Genomic DNA, 20,002 nt, shown 5'->3' with positions numbered 1-20,002 from the left:
TATCAAATATTTTGATTATTCCAAATAAAGAATTTATGGGGGGTGAAATTGTGTTTATATATTAAAGCCCATGCCAAAAGTACCTGTTGGTGGAGATTTTAAAGTTTGATAGGAATTTTTGATATGTTGTAATTGCACATCAATAAAAGGTGAAAATGCTTGATGTGGGTTGAACATATTCCAGATGGAGTCTTGATTTCTCAAATACAGATGAAGCCAATTTATTTTAAAAGTATAATTTAAAAAAACTAAAATCAATCAAACGTAAGCCACTTTTATTGTAATAGTTTAGAATAACCGATTTCTTCATATAGTGTTTTTTATTTTTCCAGACAAAATCTGTCAGATCTCTATCAATCAATTTACATGTGGAGTTATCAACATAAAGAGATAAGAGACACGTGACAGTCCCTCGGCCTTAGTGAGCAAAACTCTTCCTTTAATAGATGGATCCCTTTGAAGCCAGCAATTACACTTTACAATAAGGTTCATTAGTTAACTACATTAGTTAACATTAACTAATAATGAACTGCACTTATACAGCATTTGTTCATCTTTGTTAATGTTAATTTCAACATTTACTAATACTTTATTAAAATCTTGTTAACATTAGGTAATGCACTGTGAACTAACATGAACAAACAATGAACAGCTTTATTTTCATTAACTAACATTAACAAAGATTAACAAAAGATTAACAAAAACAGTAGTAAATGTATTGCTCATTGTTAGTTCATGTTAGTTAATACATTTACTAATGTTTAATAAAGGAACCTTATTGTAAAGTGTTACCATTACGTTTTTTCTTTGTTTTAGCAATAATCGGATTAAAATTTGTTGCACATCTATTTTTATCTTTTAGTTATTTCTATACCAAGATACTTTACAGTGCTTTTAACAGCTAGGCCACATATTGAATAAACACTACAATTTTTAATGGGAAATAATTGACATTTATCATTATTCAGACTTAGACCAGAAGCTTTAGAGAATGATTGAAGGATATGTAAGAGGAGTCTTCTAAAAGCAACGCTGTGTCATCAGCTAATTGACTAATGATTCATTCTGTATTTCCAACAGTGATGCCTTTTAGGTTGCTCCTTGTTATATTTATTGTTATAAGAAATTGTACTGCAATTAAAAAATATATAAGGAGACACTGGACATCCCTGTCGAACACCACGATTAAAGAAAAATCTGGGAGAGGTACCGTTTTTTATTTTAATAGAACTATTTCCATTTACATGTAACATTTTAACCATCTTACAGAAAAAAAATCACCAAATCCAATTTTTTAAGTGCTTGAAGGAAAAAAAGAAGAAAAAAAAACTTGTTCTAAAGTATCAAATGTTTTGTAATAATCTAAGGAAAAAATGAAGCTGTCATTATTAATTATATCAGAATAATCTAAAATGTCTAATATTAATCTTATATTATTAGATATTTGTCTATTTTGCATAAAGCCAGACTGTGCTTCATCAATAATATAATGTAATACTCCTATTAATCTTTTGGCTAATACTAAAGCAATTACTTTATAATCATTGTTTAATAACGTTATTGGACGCCAATTATCTATTAAAGTAATGTTTTTATTTAGTTTGGGAATTAAAGTGATCAGTCCTTGGCATAATGTAGGAGGGAGAGACGATTTGTTTATGCTTTCCTTGAAGACAGTAAAAAAGGAGCTATGATTTCACTGAATACATGATAGAATTATGAGTTAGACCGTCTGTACCAGGTGACTTGTTTGTTTTTAAAGATTTAATTGCTTCATCAATTTCTTTTAAAGTAAATGGGAGAATCGCAGAAGGCTTGATCAGCATTACCTAATTGATCAGTGTCAATACTGATGAGCATGTTGTTTGCTAAATTTAGATGTGTATAAATCGTGATAGAATTTGGCACAAAAAATAGTATGGAAGTAAAATAATGTCAAATGTTTTTGAAATAAAAAGCCTGTTGAATTGCACTACTTGAAAAAAAAAAAGGCATTGCATTAACCATGCTTGCATTTTAATGCATTGTATTTTTAGGGCTTGCATTTTTATGGGCTGAAATTCAACATGGTTGAATATTTAAGCTGTGAATATTTCAATTAAAAACATTTCAAACACCTTTTCATTATTACAAATTCAATAATCCATATTCACCTTTCATATTTCACTTCCAAAATATTCAAACTGTTTAAAAATACAACCAATAATATTCAACAGGCAATTTTCGGGCCATTTTATTTCGCTTTGCAAAATTCGCTTCCACAAATTCAGTGATTCAAATTCGACAGTAAATTCAACATTGACGTCCAGGAACTGCAGGAAAAGCAATAGATTACCGAGCATACTCTCCATCTGCTGTTAGTCGACCTCACAAGATTGCATAAAATCCATCATTGACTAAGCTATCTTGTGATGTCTGTCATTAAGCTCTAGCTTAATGTAATTGTTTTATAATTGTTACAATTTCATGTATTTAGTTAAAATTATGTAATTGACAACATGGCAGCATTTGTGTCTGAATAGATCTTAATTTTTGATGATGCATTGACAAATTCAGTAAATATTATCTGTCTTCTCTCTATCTCTTTAAGGTTCATTACAGCTTTGATTTTGCGCAACAGCTCCATTACCCTCACAATCCCATGCAACCAGGACCCATCTTCTTCAAGACACCACGGAAGTGTGCTGTGTTCGGCGTCGTGACGGAAGGGCTTCCACAGATGGTGGTCTTCCTTCTAGATGAGGCAACTGTGGTAGGCAAAGGGGCCAACTGTGTCATCAGTCTTCTGGACTACTTTTTCGACAATTATGGTTTGAAGGAGACCCACTTGCACTTACATGCAGACAATTGCTCTGGCCAAAATAAAAACAATGCAGTCATTCAATATCTTCTTTGGCGCGTTGTAACAGGGAAGCATCAGAGTATCACCCTTTCATTCATGTTAGCCGGACACACCAAGTTTGTTCCTGACTCTATGTTTGGCCTGTTCAAGCGCAAGTACAGGATTTCAAAAGTTGACTGCTTGGCTGACATTGAGAATGTTGTGCGCCAGGCTTCTCCAAGTGGTGTGCTGATCCCTCAACTGTGTGGTGACGAGGCGGGCAATGTCATCGTTCCTATGTTTGGCTGGGACAGTTACCTGTTACAGTTTTTCAGGAAGCTCCCCTCTATCAAGCCACTCCATCACATTGATTGCAGAGCAGATGGGACTGTAATGTGCAAGACCCTGTCAGAATCTGAGCCAGTCACACACAAGTTGCTGAAGTGTAACCTAGCAGATGTACCGTGTGAAAAACCTGCCACTTTAAAACCAGAGGGTCTTAGTGAAGAAAGGAAAAAGTACCTTTTCCATGATATCAGGGAATTTGTAGCAGAAAATTACAGGGATCTGGTTTGCCCTGACCCAAACATGCAGATGGAAAATGCTGTCCAATCAGAGGTTGTGACACCTGCTCCACCCCCAACTCATGGTGTGGGAAGACCAAAAAAGACCCCACGAGCGCTTGCCAAAAGAATAAAACTGGCATAGAACATGCATATGCACTCCCTTTAGAGTTAGATTACTAATAATTAAAAAAAAATACCTTTGTGATTATATTGGTTATTATTGTAATTGATATTGTTATTGTGATATTGACTGACCACATCATCGTCTGGCGGACTGCCTAGGCGGAGTACGTTTTCCATTCTCCGGTGCTGGGCCCACCGCAGGGCCATCAATGGAGATCTGCTGCAGAAATGTTGACTTGACTGACCACGTCTTTGTACAGTGTTATTTATTCTTTTTTGTTAATCACTGCAGGGTGAGACTGTTCTAGGTTGTGTGAATGTTGTTTTCACTTGTGTCTTTCTGATATGCGTTATTTACCTACCTACTGACTCTCTTGTAAGTGGATCTCTCTCTCTTTTATTATTATTAAATAAATTATTATGAATTATACTTGAGTTGTATTGGCAGGTTATTTCTTGATTATGCATATCCTACTATTAGAGTGCTGGTAATGGTAGGCCTTTACAGTACAGTCTGTACAGTAACTCTGTACACAGTATTGTAGTATCTCTTTCCTCCCCATGCGCTTCAATGCTATCTGTATGCATTTTGGTCATGCGTATCATGTAAAAAGACTCATATTTACCAAATTAATAGAATTTCCCCCTAAAAGTATCATACATCACTGAATAGGGCAGGATGTAAGCTTTAATTTGGTATATGACACATAGTCAGGAAAATTATGGATCAGAGGTATTGCCATTTTAAATTTTACTTATTTTCAAATTGGAATTTCTCAAAAACCTAAAATTCCGAGCTCGGAATTCTCCAAATCTTTGAAATGGCCTAACTCAGTCAATATTAGGTATATCAATGAGAAACTATCACAGTCTATTCCTTATACTGGGTAGAATTACCTGATGTAAAAAAATAGATACCATAAAAAAATGACTTTAGCTGGGTTATCACAGGCAGGGTCACATATTGCATACAGATCAGATCGGTTTACACAGCATATTGATGTGAAAACTAAACAATACAGAAATTAGCTCTCATACAAAAAAATACTAAATAGATCACAATGAAATTGCCAATGTTCCATACGTTAGCTTTTAACGAAGACATTATCTGGTGCCGTTCGGATTTGGCGCTCAGCCATCATGCGTCTGTTATGTGCTCGTCTCTGTTATGTGCACGCCACAGACTGTCCGCGCACTGCACGTCCGCTTTTTTTGAAAATCGATTTTTGACATTTGTGAATCGATTCAGAATCGTCCACGTCCCGAATCGCGATTCATCTAAGAATCGATTTTTTTCCCCACCCCTATTGCCCATTGTGTCACTCTCTAGCAGTGGCGGCTGCTGGTCTTTCAAAGAGGGGAAGCTAATTTTCGGCCTACATCATAAATACTGTCCATTTATTTATACGTAAATTCTGCCCTACGTTCCTTTTCAAGAAAATGCTCTGTACGAATGAATGAATGAACAAACGATCTAAAACAAAGATATTAAACTCGATGGAGGAAATGTGGGAATTAGGTTAAACTGAAACAAGGAATGTGGTGTATAATTGTGTGAAATGTATGATGAAAATTGGCTAGCAATTTTCGCCAAGCAAATATCAAGAAATAGGTTGCAGCAGTTTGTCTTTCGACTACACTTGCAAAATCCGCGATGGGACTGAGCTCGAATAGCTTCAGCATCAGCGACTTTTTATTGTATGAAATCTCTGTCAATCAAAAGGAGATGCAGCCTTTCGACAGACCCTCCAATCATCACGCAGAAGCCCGGAGTCCAGGCCAGCCCACTCCTCCATTCACTCTAGAGACGCTGAGCGTCGTGGGCGGGACATAATCACAGCATTTATCCAATGACCGTCTAGTTTCGAAGCACTGAAAAAAACTGTTTAAAACAGTTCCCAGCACTGCCTTAACTGGTGCCTCTTGTAATGTAAGTAATGTAATGTAAGTATTGGTGCTTTCCCTCGAATCTAATGCACCACAGCTGTTTCAGTGTCCCAAACTTTAGTATCAGTTGTGGATAATGAATGAGAAAGTGTAGTTTCGGAGTGAAAGTCTCAGGGAATACAGACTGGAAGGAGGACAGGAATTCGCCTACCTGAAGGCTTAGGAAAGGGATGATTTTCCTTTGTATGGTGGGGGACAAAATCACATCTCCTATATCCCTACACTTCAGGTAAATGTCCCAGTGCACCTCACCTTCCGGAATGTAATGTCCAATGAGAAATGGCAAAATCCTGAAGAGGCACCAGACCTGAGCAGCAGACCCTGATAGTGTGTTTTCTTTAGCACACAATGTGGAAGTTTCTGAGGGAGGTTAGTCCGTATGTTAAAGGGGATCTATTATGCAAAATTCACTTTTGTATGGTGTTTGGACATAAATGTGTGTTGGCAGTGTGTGTACACAACCACCCTACAGTGATAAAAATCCACTCATTGGATTTTTTTAATCCCCATGAATCATAAGCAGTCTCTCCAAACGACCTGTTTTCAGAATGTGGCTTTAGTGACATCACTAAAGCCACAGGCCCTGCCCACGAGTGTTGACTGACACTGCCGTTATAACTTAGACCGGCCCTGATCGAGTTCACTGCGAGTTGTACACATCAGCCATTGCTGCAGCAATGCACTCACGAGAAGCGTCGAAGCATCTCCCAAGCGTTGAAGGTGTTGTAGCTGGATGTATTCATTCACATAGCTCTATTTACTCTTGAAATCTGCCAGCCACTGAAGACGAGGTGGATTCATTTTGTTTTCAAAGAAAATGCTCCCTCAACTCTACAGAAATTTATGTAAGTTACTTATGCACTTCTTATACTGTTTACTCAGCTCTAACAGTGATTTTCTGAAGAAAAACTGATGCTTCATCTTTTGTGTGACATACAGTAAACTTTATTAAACTCATCAGTATATTTTGTGTCATCATTCAGACAATTCAGATCGTCAGACGGAGTCCTACAGCAGGCTTGCATTAATAGTGTATACAAGCAATGCCAAATAGGTTATAATCGTAATTAAACTAAACTACACCTGTTCCAACTCCATACAGCATATATTCTCTGACTCTGTAGGCATTTTTATGGTCGAAATGAACACCATTACTGTGACTGTCTGTTTTATTATTATCATCTTCCCTGTTCTGGCTCTGATCGCGGCTGCTTAGGCTCCGCCCCCTGTGCCGTGAACCAGCAGCTCATTAGCATTAAAGGAGAAGCACTAAAACAGTGCGTTTTTCACAGACCCAAAAAATGATGATTTAAACGTGCTGTAAATAAAATTCTGTTAGGTATTTTGAGCTAAAACTTCACATACACACTCTGGGGACATCAGAGACTTATTTTACATCTTGTGAAAAGGGGCATAATAGGTCCCCTTTAAATGCAAGAGGCACCACACCCTCCAGAAAACCGTGCATTAAGACAAGGGAAAGTTTGTTACATCAAAGTAGTTCAGCTCAGTGAAAGGGCCCTCACTGACCACACCATATGTCTGTTTGGATATTCCAGCACTTTCCCTGAGTGCTTGCAGATGGTACTGATGTACCTGAGAAGATCGAATTATTACATCATCTTCGTTAACGTGAGACCTTAGGTCTTTGTAGCTGATGTCACAGCTGGCTCAAGGATGTGACATTATGGGGAGACGACACAGAAGCTCAAAAGAAGGAATTTATTACATCTAAATTAACAAAATAACATAATCAAACAGTTAGTCATCAGTAATATCAGTCAGTATTAAATGCAAGTTAATGGATGTGTAACTAGGACAAGTTGTGAACCAAAAGTAACGTTCTCAAAACTGACGCCCCGATCTGGCAAACTGCTCAATCAACAACTTATGCCTAGTTCACACTACACAACTTTAAACGTCGGCAGATCGCTGTGCTGTTCAGACTACATGACTTGCTCTGGAGGCTTGAAGTCGTTGTGGTAATTATTTAATTAAAAATTATTTAATTTATCTTCAGTGTGTAGTATTAGACAATCAGGTGTCTTGACGCGAATCACGCGATTACGATTCAGCCTACGCAGCACAAAAAAAAAAACCTAGTCTAAAAAACTACTAGTGATATAACGTTAGTCTATATCAATATCAGCGCTATAGCAAGAGAATTAGTTAGCAATGTCTCAAAAGAGAATTTTGGATTTTTTTCAATCCAACCCCAAAAACCTGAGGCCGAGGACTAGCGAGAAGAATTCTCCAACTGACTCCTCATCCAGAGGTAACGTTAACGTTACAGCCCCGCCCGAGCAGGACAAGCTAGCTTCTGTCGTTCCCGGTGCTAGCCAATACGACCAGGCTGCTGGTGACACTAACGCTAGCACTTCATATTAAAAAAATTCTCAGTCTGCCCCCGACAAGAGTGAGACTGCTGCAGCAGGGACATCACCTTTACCATCTGAGCCATTTCAGCCAAGGAATTTTGACTTCCCCACCAAGCGTTTTGGGACTGAAGGTTTTTCAATATCGTTTAAATCAGCTTGGTTTGAAAGATGGAAATGGCTCCATTATGTCAATGACACTGACAAAGCACTGTGTTTTATTTGTTGTTCTGTGGTAGCCAAAAAGTTGGTACATGACTTCTACAGAGTTGATGCCGTATTCATCAGAGGGGGATTTTTGAATTGGATCCAAAACGAGATGATAGAACTGCTTGCACATGCTGTGCAGCGAAGGTTGGTTTCTGGGGCAATGGTTTCTCATAACTTTGGACTGACGGCTGATGGCACTACAGACATTAGCTCATCCGAGCAGTTTTCCTGCCATGTGCATTATGTGGATGCTGATTTGTGTCAACAGAGTGTGTTTTTGGGATTTTACAGCGCGCCAGATTCGAAAGCAGACACTCTATTCAGGTGCATCACTGACATATTTTTGCGCTTGCACCTGCCGATTGAAAAGCTTCAAGGCTACTGTTTTGACGGGGCAAGTAATATGTCTGGACGTTTCACCGGCGTACGTGCGCGTCTTGCAGAAGCCTGCCCTGGCTCCTTGTTTGTCCATTGTTGCAATCACTCGTTGGATCTTGCTTTGCAAGAGGTGGCTCGGGATGTGGCTCTCGTCGCAGACGTATTTAACTTTGTACAGAGCACCTCCAACCTCATCCGAGAGTCAGCAAAACGCAAGAGTTTGTATCAGTCTCTTTTCCCTGACGGAGAACCCGTGTCCAATGTCGCAGCTCTGTGTCCGACAAGATGGTGCGTAAGGACCAAGGCGATATCCAGACTCCTGCAAGGATATGGGCCGCTGTTGGAGACCCTACGAGCTCTCGAAAAGGACCGGAGTGTTCGTGGGGAGACTCGGTCGAAAATATCAGGACTTCTCAAGCAAGCTATGAAGGGCAGAACTGTCTTCGGGCTGTTGTGCTGTGAGGCTATGTTTGGACCTTGTGAGGCTGTGGCAAGAAGTTTGCAGAAGGCTAATGCAAGCGTTTCTGGTGCACTTGAGTGCATTAAAGTTCTCAAAGAGCGCATACTGTAGGTAAGCTTTATTCTTTGCTTTTGTTACCTATAATTGCTATTTTTTTGTGGACGATTTGCATGTCAATCTCTTTTGCGCGCGTTGGTGTGGTAAAAAAAACCCTCAAATTTTACGCGTGTTGGCGTGGTAAAAAAAAAAAGTTCAGACGGAGAGGAAGAAAGCACACCCTGTTTATTTTCTTTATTTAACAAAAGCACAATGTTTTGATTTGATTGTAAGTGGACACATAAAAAAGTAGAAATATCACAGATTCTTTTTTCATATTTCTTTTTTCTGTATGAGCATAAATGACGAAGTAATTTAAGTTTATTGTGCTACAATGTGAAGAAAATCCAGCAAAACGCGCCGGCGACCTCAGAGGGTTAAACGTAAATAATAACATGTATTATTATTATTATAGGTGCACTGAGGGGAGAAGGAGTTGTGGACACTATTTTGTTGAAAGCAAAAGCGTCTGCATCTGCTCTCAGCCTGAAGTGGCCAAAAGATTCCAGGGTCAGCAGAACACCAAATCGTCTTCGGGACACTGTGCTGGAGGATTTAGCAGACAGTGGTGAATTAAAGTGGCGACGGGACTTTTTTGAGGCAGTGGATTTAATGAATTCGGAAATGGAGCGCAGATTCGATCAAGCTGGTTTGTCAACAGCTGCAAAGAGGGAGAGAGTGCTGCTGGATTCTGCAAAGGGCCTTGTTTCAGATGCTGACTTGAGTAACCTTCAGCTTCCACAGATGGACATTGCGTCCCTAGGCTTGCAACTGAGGATGCTGGGTGGCCTCACCAAACAACATGCATTCCACTCAGTCCAAGAACTTGCTCGCTTTGTATCAGCTCTGCATCCACAAACAAGAGGACTTTTCACCGAGGTGGAACGGCTGATCCACTTGTGCCTTTGTTTACCAGCGTCTACTGCTGGCTCCAAAAGGTCTTTCTCAGCTCTTCGCCGCCTGAAAACCTGGCTCCGTAGCACTATCACTCAGAGTAGACTTTCTCACATGGCACTGCTTCACATCCACAAAAACATTTTGGATGATCTGGATATTCAGGGTCTCATGGCAAAGTTTATCAGCCGAACTCCAGAGCGCAAATCTACCTTTGGTGTACCAAAATCATCGTAAGGTAGAGACACGGTGTCTTACATCTCTGCGTCTTTTTCCTGCCGCCGTGCAGGCCCAGATGGTAGCCTATATGATTGTGATTTATGCATGCCTATTATAAAGAAACGAATAGTCTGTAACTTTTTAGAATTTTATTTAATTTAGAATCACATATTACTGTCGGATATATAAGACAGATTTTGCAGAGTCTGTTACTTTTTTTGGCCGTTATGCAGTTTATGAACACTTAATCTACTTGTGGTTGTTTTAAAATAAACATACATTGCCATCTAGAAAACCGATCCTGGTGTCGACCTCCTTGTTTTTAGGCATTTTGATTATGCATGTATTGCTAATAATATATAATTTACATTGGTTATAAATGACATTTTAATTTATATGCACGCGACAACATATTTAGATAGGCCTACTAGACTTTTTTTGTGTGTGTGTAGGCTATTTGTTTTCTGATTTTAACGCTATAAAGATCGTTGCCGTGCTTGCATCACTCCCTTACTCCTCCTATAGTCCCTATGGCCACTTGGCCTGCGTGAATGCAAATGGAAAAAAAGGTTTTGAGGGAGAGTAGTAATAATTTGTTACATTTATATAGCGCTTTTCTAGGTACTAGTAGTTAACTCCTTACTAGTCACCCCCAATTTTGGCAAGTGATGCATTCATGACATAACGTTACCCAAAAGAAAAACGTTTCTGCTCAGAAGTCATTCTGAATAGACACATAAAACACTTTCGAGTATTTGTATCATATTCCGGTCGCGGTTTAAAATGGTTTCAAGTCAAAAAAAGATTTTGAAATGTATATTTAGCATTTTATATGGGCTATCTTTACTAGTGTAAGGGGTAGGACATTAGGACCCAGTAGACACCACCTCAGAGCGCGTCATTGCTCAGCCGGCTATTTAGTGTGACGTAGTCACAGAGCGACAAGCCAAGCTAGCATTCCAGTATAGTGTGTCGGTACAGCGTGGGGAATGAAAGCACCAAAATCGATGGTTCAAACCAGTGCTGTTGTCATTGCTTGAGGCTGGAGATTGGCCAGTGGACAAAACGGTTGTTCTGGGAAAAACTGTTGCAGGTACCAAGTTAGATTATGAAATGTTGTGAATGATCGTAAAAGCTTGGTATATTGATTTTGTATCTTCTGTCATAGTAACACAGTTTGAGATTGTGGTGAGGATGCATCCTATTCTGTCACGGTAACGCAGTGCGATTGTGGTGAAGACGCATTGTGCAAACATTTGTTTGCTATTCAGGACGTGTGTCCAGTCACTGTTTTTCCTGTTTTAGTTTTAGTTATACCAACTGCCTACCATAATTTATACGACTGTTTGTTGACTGCCCTTGGGGCATGTGAGGAGGGAGAGAGAGAGCGGAGGTTTGAGCTTTTACATTGTATGTTTGTTTGTTTTGTTTTGTCTTGACTCTCTCTGATAACTCATGTATACATGGTGAGGTTCTTTTAATTGAAATACTTGGGTAATGTGTAGTTTCCTAAAGGGACAAACGCCTGCAGTGGTGTGTGTGTGTGAAGTGAAGGGGGGAAATTGCTGTGAATCACGTGCAATATGTAACTGGGTTGTTTCACCTATGTATTCTTCTTAAATTATTTATTAAGAGTGACGTGTGGTGTGCTTTATATTCAGACATGTCTCAGGAGGGAAACTCTGTACACACCCTTAACCATTTGGTGTTTTGATTGAGAGAAGTTTCATAAAGTATTACTGTTGTCTTTTAGAATTGTTTATATAATTGAACTATTGTGAAATAAATAAATGTATATTTTTTTGACACACCAGCTTCCATCTACGTCCTTTAATTAGGGTGGCTTGCGTGCCACCGGGTAGTTCTTTGAACTGACTATTTTATAATTATGGGTTTTTGATTTAAGTAGTATTGAGAATATATAAAGAAAACCCGTAGTGGTCACATTTGGCGTAGACGGCAGGGTCGTTAGGGTGGTTGCTGGTAGTGTCATCCCCTTCCTCATATATATTTATATATATATATTTTACAAAAATTTTTTTTTTTTGGTGTTTATTTGTATAATTGGTGGGCAGTTGGGTTTATTGGGGTAAAGGAAAAACAGTGGCTGGCAAGGAGGATCGGAGAAGCCGCCCAAGACCAGCTGGACTTTAACCTCAAGACAAATTTTTTTTTGTGTGTTTATCATTATTGTTACTTTGTTTATCATTGTTGTTTTCATTATTATCTTTTTTTTTTTTTTTTTTGTTGTTGTTGTTGTCATGTCTGTAGGTTTAGAAGATCAGGTTAGGGCTCTGACCGAGCAGCTCCAGCAGCTGCAGGCTGTTAATACCAGGCTTCAACAGGAAGCAGTAGCACAACCAAATGCTGTGGCAGGACAGGGAGGGGCAACCAGCAGTCAGCAAGAAAGTTTAGTCAACCCAAGGTATGTCATTATCCCAAGAGAGCGGAAATGCCCAAGGTTTTCAGGTAATAATAGTACTGGATGTCTGGGGGTTGAGGAGTGGGTAGAAGAAGCCCGTAGATGTTTTAATTCCAAACATATGACCCCTACTGAGCAGGCATTGTTTCTGTATGACCATCTGGATGGGGAAGCTAAGTCAGAGATCCGATTTCGTCCCACTGCAGATAGAAATAACCCTGATCGAATCCTGGCTATTTTGCTTGAAACATTTGGTTGCCCTCAATCTTATATTGAAGCTCAGAAACAATTCTTTCAACGACGCCAGCGTGATGGGGAATCTTTACGTGAATTTTCTCATGCAGTAATGTCTTTAATGGAGATAATTGAGCGTAAGAATCCAGGGGGAATTCCTGATTCTGATATTGTAATTCGTGATCATTTTGCTGAGTATGTCCGTGATAATATGCTTCGCAGAGAGTTAAAACGTCTCATACGATTACAACCTAGTATGTCCTTTATTGACGTTCGCAGTGAAGCTCTGCGTTGGTCAGATGACGGGGAGCGTCCTAGCCTTCCCCGGGCTAGAGCCTATTCTTGTGATACCCATATTGATGCCTGTGAATTGGGGGTAAACTCAAGTGCGGTAGCGGTAGAACCAGTTAAAGAAATTAGTGAATTAAAAGAAACTTTGCGCAAGCAACAAGTACAGTTAGATGCAATTTTGCAACGTTTGTCTAACCCAGTTTGGCATGCTGCCCCCAGTGGCCCTAGCACCCAGCCTAGGCGATATCGGTTTGATTCAGAAGGTCAACCTATCTGTTTGCGGTGTGGACACCCAGGTCATATAGCTAGGCGTTGTCGTAATTGGGAGGGAGCCCATCAAGCTGCTGCAGCCGGGGAGTTTCAGAGTAGAGCTGGGGGTCGGGGCAGGAATGTCATGGGGCCCTCGGGAAACTAGCTTCATCTAGTGCTCAGAGTCAGGCTCTAGATGGTGGATTGGGTGGCTCCTCTTTAAAATCAACGGTACCTTCACATTCTATACTCATTGGTCAATGTCCAGTAATGAAGGTTGTAATGGCAGGTGTAGTTGTGCCATGTCTTGTTGATACAGGCTCAATGGTGTCAACTATTACAGAGGAATTTTTTGCAGAACATTTCCAACCCCAGGGTCAGGGTATTTTGCAGTCATGTGGCTGGCTACAGTTGAAAGCCGCCAATGGACTAGATATCCCGTATAAAGGATATTTAGAGTTGGATGTAGAAGTACTTGGTAGGACTTTGTCTCGAATGGGTATTTTGGTTGTACGAGATCCCCCTGATGTACAGACTCAGACAAGAAAACGCAATGTTCCCGGTTTGTTGGGAATGAATATTCTGCAAAGTTGTTATCAAGAGCTGTTTGGTCAACATGGCACTGCGTTATTTCATTCCCCACCAGCTGTACCTGATGTGCTGAAAAACGCTATGTCTGAGTGTCAGGTTCTTGAACGTTTAACTGATTCAGAATTTATTGGTAGTGTCTCAATTCCCCCAGGTCCCTCCATTTGTGTTCCCTCTGGGTCATTTAAGCTAGTCACAGCCTCATGTAGACAGGGAGTTGGTTCACTTATTCCTGCCGCATTTTTAGAACCCCCAGGTATAGGTGACTGGCAACTACCTGCAGACCTCCTTATTCCATCTTCCTTGGTAACTATTGGGGAGGGAACTGTCTCTGTACCCGTGGTTAATATAGGTACTCAGGACAGGTGGTTAAGACCCCGTACTTTTTTGGGTAGACTTCAAATGGTGAGTGTATGTCCCCATAGTCAACCCGTAATTTTCGGCAGCGAAGAGAGTTGTGAAAGCCCTACCGTGTTCATTCAGTCAGCTGAAGTAGTGAATCGAACTGTCCCTGGTTTGGCCAATATATCATGGCCTAATCTAGAAGAGGTAGAACAGGAAGATGCTAAGGCTTTGTTGGCGAAGTATAGTGTGGTTTTCAGTCAGAATGATGGGGATTTAGGATGCACAAACTTGATAGAGCATGAGATTCCCTTGCTAGATAATGCACCTATTCGCCAACGTTATAGACGACTCCCTCCCTCTCAGTATGATCTTGTGAAGGCTCATATTCAAGATTTGGTAGAGCAGGGGGTAGTGCGGGTGAGTTGTAGCCCTTTCTCCTCTCCCATTGTGGTGGTCAAGAAGAAGGACGGGTCAATTCGCCTGTGTGTTGATTATCGCCAATTAAATGCGAAAACCAGGAAGGATGCATTCCCCCTTCCACGCATAGAGGAATCTTTGGATGCCCTGACTGGTGCTTGCATGTTTTCGACATTGGATTTGGCGAGTGGTTACAACCAGGTCCCCGTAGCTGAGAAGGATCAAGCTAAGACTGCTTTCTGTACACCTTTTGGTCTGTTTGAATTTCAGCGAATGCCATTCGGCCTTTGTAATGCACCAGGGACATTCCAGAGATTGATGGAGCGCATCTTTGGAGATGAACGATTTCACTCCCTCCTCCTATATTTGGACGATGTGGTTGTTTTTTCATCATCATTTCAGAATCATCTGGAGCGGTTGGAGCTAGTGTTACACCGGTTGCAACAGAATGGCCTGAAACTTAAGCTCAGAAAATGTCACTTCTTCCAGCCAGAGGTAAAGTACCTTGGGCATGTAATTTCCGCATCTGGTGTTGCCACTGACCCCGAAAAGATCAGTGCTGTTAAGGAGTGGAAAACTCCATCTACTGTTGTGGAACTGCGTTCCTTCTTGGGTTTTGCCTCTTATTATAGGAGGTTTGTGGAAGATTTTGCAAAGTATGCCGCCCCTCTCCACAAATTAGTAGCAAAATTGCAGCCTTCTAGTAAAAGAGCTAGGCCCAGATCAAATAGCTCCTGGAGTGACCACTGGGATTGGAGTTGCGAACAGGCATTCCATTTGCTTAAGGAAAAGCTGATTGGGGCCCCAGTGTTGGGGTATGCAGATTTTACCAGACCATTTGTCCTGGAAGTGGATGCTAGTAATCTGGGGCTGGGGGCAGTCTTGTCCCAGGAACAGGAAGGAGGGCAACGTCGGCCACTCGCATACGCAAGCCGTGGGCTCAGACCTACCGAGAGGAATATGACAAATTATTCAGCTATGAAATTAGAGTTGCTTGCACTCAAATGGGCGGTAACGGAAAAATTTAGAGATTACCTTCTCGGCTCTAAATTTACAGTCTTCACAGACAACAACCCCCTTTGTTATCTCCGTACTGCTAAACTAGGTGCCGTAGAACAACGTTGGGCATCACAGCTGGCACTCTTTGATTTCACTCTAATGTACAGACCTGGAACATCTAATAAAAATGCAGATGCACTCTCTCGCTTGCCTCCTGCCCCGCTGCCAAGTTCTATGGGAGAAGTCGCCCCTGGTATTTCAGTTCCTGAAGAGGTTGAACAAGCTTGCATTAAAAACCCTCAGCGGTGTTCTGCGTTTACATCTATTATTGAGGCAACTCCAGCAAGAGGTAAAGCTGACCTTCAAGTGTTACAGGCAGAAGATGCGGTGATACAGGCTTTCTTGGTGTATTGGAAACGTGGTGGCGTTCCCTCAGCTGTGGAGCGGACCAAGGAATCTCCAGCAGTCCTGGAAATGGTTCGCCAGTGGAGTAGAATCCAAGAACAGCAGGGAGTCTTGTATCGGCGAAGTCATGTCCCTGGGGGTAGAGAGGAGGTGTTACAGCTGTTGTTACCACAGAGGCTGAGAAGTGAAGTACTTACTAATCTCCATGACCATCACGGTCATCAAGGGGTGGAACGTACTACCACCCTTGTACGTCAACGCTGTTATTGGCCCTTCATGCGTCAAGATATTGAACGTTGGTGTCAAGAGTGTACTAGGTGCCTGACAGCCAAAGCTGTACAGCCAAAGGTGAGAACTTTTATGGGCAGCCTGCTTGCTTCTAGACCCCTAGAGATTGTGGCCATTGATTTTACCACGCTTGAACGAGCTAGTGATGGTAGAGAGAACCTCCTTGTTGTGACCGATGTGTTTTCTAAGTTTGCACAAGCATATCCCGCATCTGACCAGAGAGCTGTGACGGTCGTTCGAATTCTTACGGAACGATGGTTTTATGCCTATGGTGTCCCAAAACGGATCCACTCAGATCAAGGACGAAACTTTGAGGGAGAGCTACTGAAACGCCTTTGTCAAGTGTATGGAATTGAGAAGTCACGAACTAGCCCTTACCATCCAGAAGGAAACGGGCAATGTGAACGCTTCAACCGGACATTGCACGATCTGATGCGCACTTTACCTCCAGAACAGAAAAAGAGATGGCCTCAACATTTGCCTCAGTTGTTGTTTGCCTATAACACCTCAGTGCATAGTTCTACAGGATTCTCTCCCTACGAGTTGATGTTTGGGAGAAAGCCTCTTCTTCCTATAGATTCGCTTCTGGGACTGACTGAGGTGACATCGGGTGGGACAGTAGAAGATTGGGTTCAAGAACATCAGAAGCATTTAACATCAATTTATCTTAAAGCGCGAACTCAATTGGAAGACGCAGCCGCTTCTCGAGCACAACATCGTTCGGTCCCATTGCCAATTCTGCCTATTGGCTCATTTGTGTACAGGCGAAGTCATCCCCCTGGTCGCCATAAAATCCAAGATCAGTGGGAGCCTGTTGTATATGAAGTAGTGCGATGTCTGGATGAGGTTGGGTCATTATACAAAATCAAGCCCAAGGGTCAGTCAGGCCCAGAGCGGAATATCCATCGACAAGAATTGCGCCCATTGCCAATCCATTTAGGCTCCCCGCACCCATGTGCGATTGAGGTGGAGTTATTTGGAGATGTGCCCAAGGGGGATGTAGTACTTAGTCCTGACCCTAGCACAGACGAGGAATTTGACTTGGGGGTGTGTGCACCGTTGAATCCATATGATTCAGAAAGACCGAGATGTGTTGCAGCCCCGTTGTTATCCGGGCAGCTAAATGAACAACCTACTAGTCCAAGTTCCGATTCCATGGAATTGAGTCAAGACCTTGAGTGTGGTAGATCGGAGGAAGAAGAACAAGCATCAATTCAAACAACTCGACGAACCACCCGGCTAACAGCAGGCCAGCACTCAAATCGTTTTCATCTCCCTCGTGCAGCCGTAAGAAATGAGGAGGGTGGGGAGGAGGCTACAACGCACCCTACAGTCAATGCATTATATGCTGTGTTTAGACCCTGGTGTTGACTTTATTTTGTTTCTGTCACCGGGACGGTGACATTTTACGAGGGGGGTGAATGTAAGGGGTAGGACATTAGGACCCAGTAGACACCACCTCAGAGCGCGTCATTGCTCAGCCGGCTATTTAGTGTGACGTAGTCACAGAGCGACAAGCCAAGCTAGCATTCCAGTATAGTGTGTCGGTACAGCGTGGGGAATGAAAGCACCAAAATCGATGGTTCAAACCAGTGCTGTTGTCATTGCTTGAGGCTGGAGATTGGCCAGTGGACAAAACGGTTGTTCTGGGAAAAACTGTTGCAGGTACCAAGTTAGATTATGAAATGTTGTGAATGATCGTAAAAGCTTGGTATATTGATTTTGTATCTTCTGTCATAGTAACACAGTTTGAGATTGTGGTGAGGATGCATCCTATTCTGTCACGGTAACGCAGTGCGATTGTGGTGAAGACGCATTGTGCAAACATTTGTTTGCTATTCAGGTATGAACATGCCTATAACTATTGATTGTATGTTGTTACAAAAGAAACCTATTTCATGACATTTTATTATTGTTACAGGACGTGTGTCCAGTCACTGTTTTTCCTGTTTTAGTTTTAGTTATACCAACTGCCTACCATAATTTATACGACTGTTTGTTGACTGCCCTTGGGGCATGTGAGGAGGGAGAGAGAGAGCGGAGGTTTGAGCTTTTACATTGTATGTTTGTTTGTTTTGTTTTGTCTTGACTCTCTCTGATAACTCATGTATACATGGTGAGGTTCTTTTAATTGAAATACTTGGGTAATGTGTAGTTTCCTAAAGGGACAAACGCCTGCAGTGGTGTGTGTGTGTGAAGTGAAGGGGGGAAATTGCTGTGAATCACGTGCAATATGTAACTGGGTTGTTTCACCTATGTATTCTTCTTAAATTATTTATTAAGAGTGACGTGTGGTGTGCTTTATATTCAGACATGTCTCAGGAGGGAAACTCTGTACACACCCTTAACCATTTGGTGTTTTGATTGAGAGAAGTTTCATAAAGTATTACTGTTGTCTTTTAGAATTGTTTATATAATTGAACTATTGTGAAATAAATAAATGTATATTTTTTTGACACACCAGCTTCCATCTACGTCCTTTAATTAGGGTGGCTTGCGTGCCACCGGGTAGTTCTTTGAACTGACTATTTTATAATTATGGGTTTTTGATTTAAGTAGTATTGAGAATATATAAAGAAAACCCGTAGTGGTCACACTAGCATACATACTGTAAACCTTCTTTGTTCCCATAAAATAACCAAAATCGAACGGAAATCACACACACAAACCAGATATACTTGAATCCTGCATTTATTAGCTTCTTGAATCAGATGAAGAGATGTTTAGTTTTGTTTGTCTTGTAGCTCAGAATGAGGAAGTGTAAACAGCTGATTGACAGCTTTACAAACTAAGGCCGGTGACACACTGGCTGCGTGGCGTGAGCGTGGTGTTTCTGTTGCGTGTCAGCTGCGTGGCGTGTGCGTGGCGTTTTCCATGTCTTTGCACACCAGAAGCGTGTCTGACGCGGCGCTGCTGCTGCTAGGTGACATATGATAAGCCTCATTGGTGATATATTTGACATATGGGGAGAGAGTTGTGGATGGATACTTCATGTTAAACATAAATATATAGCAGCAAAGACAACGTCGGCAGTGTTGACGGCAAAATAGGCTACAGAATATTTCGTTCTGTATTGACAGGTGCAGTATTTGAAAATCAATAATATTTTTTTTAAATTGCATTTATATTTGCATTTATGTCAAACCCTAGACACTTTCAAACATCAAAATGACATTTATTAATATGTATTCGTGTCAAAATGTCATATAAATATCTTTTCCTATTCAATTTTGCTTGGAAACGCTTCCAAGACGCTTGCGTGTCGCGTGAAAAATAGGTGTCGGTTCTATTTCTAGCATGCACGTGTTTTCCCTGAGACGCGCGTGTCACGCAGGCAGTGTGCAAGCTCTAACCTGTTAACATGGGAGCCGAAATAAAAACGGACACGCCACGCAGCTGAGACGCTTACGCCACGCATCCAGTGTGTCACCGGCCTAATCATATCACGCTGATGTCATAGCTGACGCGAATCAGGAAGAGGGGAGTCATCGCTAGCTCTATTAGCTGTTTGAGAAAATGAATAGAAATGTTATTCTGTATGACGAAATATTTTACAAACATGTCATAATTATTATTTCTCCAAACAAGCGCACCATTGGACTAATAGCTGGCGGATCGTGGATATTATTGTATACGAACACAAATAAACCGGAAATGAGATGAATGGCTGCTGTA

General features: G+C 41.2%; 1 long non-coding RNA gene across 1 annotated transcript; it reads left to right on the top strand.

Annotated features, from left to right (window-relative positions):
- Positions 1-17,864: 17,864 nt before the first annotated feature.
- Positions 17,865-18,785, top strand: LOC311087183. Its single transcript, XR_014607180.1, has 2 exons — positions 17,865-17,992; positions 18,068-18,785. It is a non-coding gene; the product is annotated as an uncharacterized lncRNA (long non-coding RNA).
- The last annotated feature ends 1,217 nt before the right edge of the window (positions 18,786-20,002 follow it).

The sequence above is a fragment of the Abramis brama genome (assembly GCF_963993115.1).
Source record: "Abramis brama genome assembly, chromosome: 7".
NCBI lineage: Eukaryota > Metazoa > Chordata > Actinopteri > Cypriniformes > Leuciscidae > Abramis > Abramis brama.
Note: the sequence above shows the minus strand (reverse complement) of the source record. Positions and strands in the feature narration are given on the sequence as shown.